Below are 7,368 nucleotides of genomic sequence, written 5' to 3'. Positions count from 1 at the left end.
AGAAAAGAAAAGAAAAGAAAAGAAGAGACAAGAAAAGCTTTGCATTATACTATATTTTGGTTACATCTGCTTTTTGCTAGAGGGTGTGGGGGGTAGGGAAAAGCAGAAACAGTCAAATAATTTGCATGATATCTATGCTGGTTTTGTCAAACAGTGTTACTTTACAGCTCAGCTGGCAGAAGAATGTGCTGAATAAAGTTGACTAAACCTGAAAGATATCCACCAAGTCTGTCTGCCATTAAAACTCAGCAGAATATGGTTGCAGTTCATTCTCCCTGCCTTGGTAAACTGGGATGAAAATGCTCAGCATTTGTCAGTCACTTGGAAAATGCCTCTTAAAGCTGACTGACCTCTTGTCCCTTCCAGTGGACTGTGGTCCAAGTGCAGAGCTCCGCCTATTTATTCTTCCACTCCCAGCAATACCGCCTGTTTCATTGTGGCTTTGGAACTGTGGCAAAGAAGCAGAGGTATTAAGTGAGGAGTTAGACATTCTTCAGTGCTGTGTTGCTTAAGCTGATTTTGCAGTCTTTACAATAGACCCAGCTACAGAGCCTCAGCAGGAATTTCCTGTCTGGAATCCTTTTATTCTTGACACAGCAAAACCTAGCAGAAATCTGTCCCGGTGGTGGTAGGTATGGCGAGATTAAAGAATGCCAGGCTGACACTGTATTCCTTGAAGTTCTTGTCAAAGGATTTTATTATCTCCCACCATCGATTGTGGAATACACATCTGCTCATATCTGGCACACATGTAGTTCTGTCTGGTTCTTTCACTAGGGACAGGAATGTCTTTTGGGAATACGCTTTAACAATAGTTTTGAGGGGGAGAAATAGCATCCCTCTTTTTTCTTTCCCAGATTTTTCCGTTTTGTTCTTTCCCAACATTTTCTTGACCCCTTTCCTTTTCCTTTTCCATCCCTGCCCCCATTTCCTTCTCATCAGAAGTTTGGAACAATGGGAAAAGAAAGAAGAAATCTATGGCATTGCACAGAAATCCAGGAATCGTTCTCTGTGGAAAACATTCTTTAAGAATGAGAGTCGAGAGTTTTCATTATTCAGTCATCAGAGTTGTATGTTGAGTTAATCCATGTCAGGAAGCTTTTGATAAATAGAGTTGTTTCTGTGTCACTGGATGTTATGAGGAATAAATGCATTTGTGCATGGGAAAGCATCAAGCTCAGTATTTAACACTGAGGAGGTGTTCAAGTAATGTTAGTTCCCTACTTCCCTTTTCTCTTTTTTGTGTCTTACAACTCCTGAAGAAATTATTCTTTTGATTCTTTATAAACAGTAAATTGAGAACAGAATGCTGTGAAAAGAATTACATAGAGTTTATCAGAGTTGACAAACATGAATATGTAGAGCAGCTTACAAACAGAAATTTATAATAGCAGTGTGGTGCTGTGTTAACAGACATACCTCTGCATTAGAGCCTTTGTGACCCTTAGGGTTAGGCTATTGCTAAGGTTTTGCATGATGTTTGGCCATGGAGCTAATCCGGGATTAGTTTTCTCTGTCTTAGACAAAGTCTCATGGATTCTGCAAAAGCCAAACCTGAATCCTATGCTGGAGAAAGAGGTGATGGGAAGGCAAGGGGGCCAGGCAGGGAAGAGAGCCCTGGTTTTGCATCATCTTTCACATCTGATTCTGGTGGTAGGAGTGTGCTTTCATGGCTCTCAACACGAATGGCACTAGGGTCTATAAGCCAATTATAGCTCCTTGTTTTATCTTTTCTCCTATTATAGAAAGTTCTCATATTAACTCCTTGGATGGGATAAAGATCTTCATGGAGTCCAAACCAGAATCTAGAGGTCTGAACTAGGTGCCATTCTTGAAAAAAAAAATGAAAAATTAAACTGAAACTAGCTTGTTGAATTATTGGCTCATGTAATGTAAAGTAGGTAGAGCAGTCATATACAATATATAAACAACCGGGTGTGGCTAGTTGTTCTAATAAGCCTCTATTTACAAAATCATCTGGCAAGTCAGCTTTGGCCCAGAGGCTGTGGCTTGGGACTCCTACTCCAGCCTCGGTCACATGGCAGGGAGAACAGTTACATCGGACTGTTGTCCTCTACCCCATGTAACACAAGCAGTTCTGTTGCATTTGTGATAGCCCAGTGATTCTATCAATGACCTAGCACAGAAATAGCAAATGAGCTCTATCTCATCTGTCACTTTTAAACACATGGTAAAGAATCCTGTACAATTGTCCTCAAAAGGAATCTGCGACTATGTCTCTGCTAAGCAGAAAAATATGTCATAATCAATTAGCAACATTTAAAACAGTCTCTGAGGGGGATGTAGCTGCATACCTTGTGTTTTCACAGTTTCTCTTGTAACATACAGGACCAACATGGCCAGATCCTCCTTCAGGTACTGAAACGTTTTAGCTCTAGGGCCACAAAAGTATCTTCTAGCTTGAAGTTTTTCAAGAGCCTAACAAAGATCCATAATTGGCTTAGCTGTTACCCGATGCAATTGCTCATTTCTTCAAAAAGATTTTTTAAGTTTAGTATGGAAGTGATAAGATCATTTAAAATATTTTATCAGGTGGAATTAGTCAGGATTTCAGAGCCAACTCATTTTAGAGGTTTAGATGGGATACCTAATACCTTACGGTGGGCTGAGAGAGGATGGCAACATAGGATTATGGTTTTTAAAACTCTTCCTTTAGCTTCCAATTCTTCTGCACATATATTTACCTAGTGAGTGGTGTACTCTCATGAACCTTTCTAATTATTTTATTTTCTCTTTTCCTGGAGAAGCCCAAAGCCATTTTGAAAGCCACCAGGAGAAGTGATGATACCCATAGCCCTTTGAGAATCCTGCCCATGGATGATCAAGTACCACATGCTCCTGTGCAATAAAAGAACTGGGGCTTCCAGAAAATGTCGTCATTGGGGGGCAGTAAGCAGCTGTTAAAAATGGATCACCATTGCTCAGAATTTAAAGGGAAGGGGATTTTAACCATTAATTTCTCCAACTTAATATTTAATTACCCTCAGAAGAAAAGTCAGAATTTCTCTTCAGAATTCCTTATGAATCATACCCAAAGTTTCACAAAACAAGTTTTTTACAGTGTCTTATTTGCATGAGCAGACGGTGCAGGGAAAGTAAATCCCTAGTTCCTTTTGGTTGGAGTTTGGTTTTAACCAGCTCTAGAATCAATTATTTTATCGACCCTTTTCTTTAAAAGTAAATACATTTTAAAAGGTATACACTTAAAAATATTTGTGAATACTTTCTTCTGAATTAGGTTAGAATGTTTTTTCTTATCAAAAAGAATAAGGTGTGAATGGGAAACAGGATGGAGAAGGAAAAAAAGAGAAAGAAGAAAAAAGGTTGAGACAGGGGTTCTTATCCTAGGCTGGCCTCATGAAATTATATACAAAAATTTTACATTTGTGGGTGTTTATGTGTGCATGTATACATACTTGTGAAATTTATTTTCGGGGATAAATATTAGCACTTCAATTTAAAATCACTGTTATGTATATAGAATCCTTGTCCAGAGAGGGCTCCTGAGGAAGTTCAGGAATTTGCTGAGTCTGGCCTGAGGTCTGAGGGAGGTAGGGGCCAAAGAAAAATGGATATTAATTAAGAAATATATTATGTACTTCCCAAATTTGCTCAGGGGCAGCTTTGATCCTTGCTACACAATTATCCGTCCCGGAACCAAAGCGGAATTACGGCAGCAGCCGCGGCAGGCTTTTCTTGGGAATTAGTGACATACGACTGCTTCCCTCCTTTTCTGTTGTTAAGATAACAGCTGGTGTGCCCTGGAGAGGTCCTGACAGTGAACGATAGCCCGAGGACAAGGCACCCGCCGAAAGCCAGCTTGGCCGCAAATTAGAGTATAATGCCGAGCGGCTGCTGCTGCGAAGCGACTTGCATCAGAGCCCGCCGACAATGCACATTCTGTTGGGCAGGCATTTGTAAGAGAAGGAAACCAGAAACACTTCATTTCTAAATAATTTAGGAGAGGATTCACCAAAGGAAGAGGGACAGAGAAGAGAATTAATCTGAAATATCTGTTTTTAGGTTATACCACATAGAACACTCATTTTGCTACTCAAAGGGGTAGATCTATTTCAAATTCACCCCGTAAGGTTGCTGGTTGGCCTTCCTTCTATACTCCCATGGTACTTTGCTCATAACTCTACTATAGAACCATATAAATACAGTGCTTAGACATATATTTTATTAAATTGTGTGTTTATAGCGCTTAGGTATATCTTCTCAAAGGTAAGCTTGCTATGGTTTTCATATCAACACTCCAGTGTTCTAAGATTTCTTTACATATTTAAATACACATAATAAATATATATAGGTACACATGTGCATATATGATTCTCTTCTTTTTTAAAGAAATTTTTTACGTTTATTTATTTTTAAGAGAGAGAGAGACAGAGAGAGAGAGAGAAAACAAAGTGGGGGAGGGGCAGAGAGAGACAAGGAGACACAGAATCTGAAAACAGGCTCCAGGCTCCAGGCGGTCAGCACAGAGCCTGACACAGGGCTCGAACGCACAAACTGTGAGATCATGACCTGAGCCAAAGTCGAACACTTAACTGTGCCACCCACGTGCCCCAAATAGTTTCTCTTTTTTTCTTTGCCTTTCTCAATCTGCTTTACAGTCCCTTATGCTTCACCACAGCTTACATCTCACACGAGGTCTTATCTGACTGCTCTTTGTACATTGATTTCCTTCTCCTCCGGGTTAGAACTCACAATGTTCATTTTCAATTGACTGTTTCATGTGTTCATGGCTCATTTCATTGCTTAGACTACATACTCTTTGTCAGAAAGAACCATATTCGAAGAAATGTGTATATTTCCCATGTTACCAGACACATTGGACACTTCCAGGTAGATACATGCTTGCCAAGTAGAGAGCATTTCTGGGAAGGAAGAGGAATCTAATGTCAGAGCAGAAGTGATGTATGAAGGATCTGAGCATGGCAGGTGGCTGGGGATCTAGAGTCAGAGGTTTTCCTAGACTTTGGGGTAGGTTCCCATTTGTAGGAGCTCACATCTCAGGAGATTTGATAAAGCAGGAAGGAGGCTGGGCCCCTGGATCTAGTGTGCTTAGTGGGGACCACACACTTGGCTAAGCTTTCCATTCATTTCCTATTTCAGCAGCTGTAGTCTCAGAGTCTGCATATTGAAATTAGATGAACCACTTGCTGTTCTTTCTCTCTAGGGTAGAAGTTAGTAGCAGGTAAGTAAATAGCAGCATAGAGATTTGGTCAGGTTTCTATTATTAGCAAGCTCCTATTTTACTGTCCCTGTTTTTAGGTAGAGCTTAAAATAGTAAAATTGTTCCTATATTTTCATCTGGTATTTACTGACTTGACAGCGTTTTCTGTACATGAAATATGAAAATAACAACTCTCATCTGTGTATTGTGCTAACTAACTTTTTAGGGTTTTTTTTCCTATGGTTTTTCAAAGTAATTCAGTTCTACCAGTCAATAGATTAGTGTTCAGCAAAAAGAGAGAAAAAAATGCAGTCCTATCTTTGCCAATTAAAATAAAAACAACTAAAAACATGCTCTATAAATGCTAACCTGTTTGTCTTTGTGAACTCTCCTTGAGAAATAAGGAAGACTTTACTCTCCTGAAGTTGTAGAATATTTTTGTGTAGCTAAGCAATGATGTAGTGTTCTTTACCCCTGTTTTCCATAAAAACATCTAATTGCGTATTGGAAGAATAAAGAAAGGCAAGATTTAAGATCTATCTCAGTCCGATAGGATTGTTCTATGTGGTGGCGGCTTACTAATAGCTTTATTATTCAACCATGTAAGCAAAAGAAAGCAATGCAGCTTAGAGAGAACTCAGACAGATCTGCTTTCAGCATGTAACTAAACCAGTGTGTAGAAACAAGTAATTAAAAGGACACAAAGCCCATAATCAATTGCGTACTGGTTATCTTTGATTGCTCTTGCAAAGGACAAATTACACACAAGGCTCTTGCAAGCCTGAAGAAAAAGAGGTTCTATTATCTTCTTTTTGAAATCATTTCTCTGCAAAGACAAGGGCATCCCTATTCCAGATCTCTTGGTTTAATTAAAAGGACACAAACATCAGATGATGTTGCAGCATATCAAATGTTTCCCTGTCAGGGCAATGGAGTGAAAGAAGGAAGGGGGGGTAGAAAGGGGAAGTGGGGACTGGGTGGGGGTGGGTTGGGAGAATTCCTTTTCCATAAAGACTCGTCTTTTTCCCTCTGACCATCTGTTTTCTCATGGTGAAAAGCCCCATTGCTGGCATCCTGGCATAGCTTTGCATGTCTTTGTGCTTGAGGGACATTCAATCTTGCATCTGATACACGCTGATCTGTGACACTTCCTAACAAATGAGGCTTTGTTCAAACAAAGAGACTCCCTGATAGGAACTGTAAACTTGGAGCTTGATATCCTGTAGGAAAGGCAGGCTATGGCTGAGCTGGCACAGGAAATTCCCCCTGCAATGCAACAGAGCTGACGGAGGTCACTCCGCCATGCACGCATATGCCTTTTCAGATCTTCCCAGACCTCCTCTCATCTCTGGCAGTTCTTGGAGCACAGCTGCATTTGGACCCGAGAATGGGCCCTCTATGCATTACAGGCTGAAGCTCACCCTCAGTGATAATGATACTTGTTTGTATAGCTTCTGCATTATACAGAGCACTTTCATCATTATTAATCCATTTGATACAATAGCCTCAAAAGGCCCGGTCCAAATGGGATCGTATCCAAGACAATAATTTTGTAAATGCTAATGCCAATTCTTTTTGGTTTCTCTTTTCGTCCTTCTGTAGTCTCTCTTTTCTTGTCTCCCTTCTTATTCCTCCAACTCATGACCTTGAATTCGAGGTTCCTAACTTAAAAATCATCTATCTTTTCAGCCTGTGATGTTTCTGTGGCTCCTTACTACTTAGACGTAGGCGATGCAAATTAGACAATGTATACTGAGCTGTGGAATATGGATTTTGATTTGGAGCATGTGGCAGAGAAGGCCTCAGCTCAGGAAAACACTACTTACGCTTCCCAGTTAAGATTTAGAATCTTGTTAGAATATAATTAAATATCCTTAGAAAGCATGTCATCTTCCCCTCTCCTTTCCCCTTTAATGTGCTGTGTCCTCCCCTTGGCAAACTCCTACACACTCACTTAAGACTTAGCTATTAAGCAGGCTGTGTTGTAGCCTATGAACAAGTAATATATTGTATCATTTATCTTGAATGTATCATAGATAAGCTGCTATATAACGATTGCCACTTCAGATAGCTGTGAAATTAGGTGATTAACTAGTTGTTACTTAACCTTCTAATTTCTGTATAAGTCTAATTACATGAAACAGAAGTTGGTGTTTTGATTTTTT

The sequence above is a fragment of the Suricata suricatta genome, chromosome 6 (genome assembly GCF_006229205.1).
Source record: "Suricata suricatta isolate VVHF042 chromosome 6, meerkat_22Aug2017_6uvM2_HiC, whole genome shotgun sequence".
NCBI classification, from domain to species: domain Eukaryota; kingdom Metazoa; phylum Chordata; class Mammalia; order Carnivora; family Herpestidae; genus Suricata; species Suricata suricatta.
The sequence above is the reverse complement of the archived record's forward strand: the minus strand, read 5'-3'. Positions refer to the sequence as shown.